The sequence below is a fragment of the Octodon degus genome, unplaced genomic scaffold, assembly GCF_000260255.1.
Source record: "Octodon degus isolate 3935 unplaced genomic scaffold, OctDeg1.0 scaffold00260, whole genome shotgun sequence".
NCBI lineage: Eukaryota > Metazoa > Chordata > Mammalia > Rodentia > Octodontidae > Octodon > Octodon degus.
The window spans coordinates 476,844-477,486 of NW_004524836.1; positions in this window are offsets into that span (position 1 = coordinate 476,844).

Genomic DNA, 643 nt, shown 5'->3' on the forward strand with positions numbered 1-643 from the left:
TTTCCCCACATTTGGGAAGTTTTCTGCTATTACTTCTGCCCATATTCTTTTTATATCATTTATATTGACTCCTTCTTTCTCATTGATGCCTATTAGTCTTCATTGTTCATTTTTGCATTGTCTTGCAGATGTTGAATTTTTTTTTCCTGCATCTTAGTTGTCTTTAAGAGATCTTTTCTTACCTTTTCACTAGCTGCAATGGTGTCTTGAAGGTCTGAAATTCTATCTTCACTTTCATTCAAACAGTTTTGCCAGCCTGTGATTTAAGTTTTAATTTCCTGTATCTTTTTGAATTTGCTTCATGTGTTCTATTTCTTTCTTATACTGCTCACTCAAGGATTTCATCATCTTTCTAGTCTCCTCTATTTATTTTTATCGGTGTCTTCTTTAGAAGTACTTAGTAATTCTTTCATTATAGTTATCATTTCTTGTTTTACTTCAGAGATTTTTTTCAGATCTGATTTCCTCTATACCTTTCTGCAGTTGTTTCTTTACTTCAGATGCTATTATTTCAGAGATTGTATGTGTGTGATTTCCAATTTCTCCTATGCTGTTGTCTTCTGCCTTTTTTCTAGATGGGCTTGAGACCTAAGACTGTACTTCCTTCCTTGTTTTTGTCATTTTATTTATTTATTTATTTATT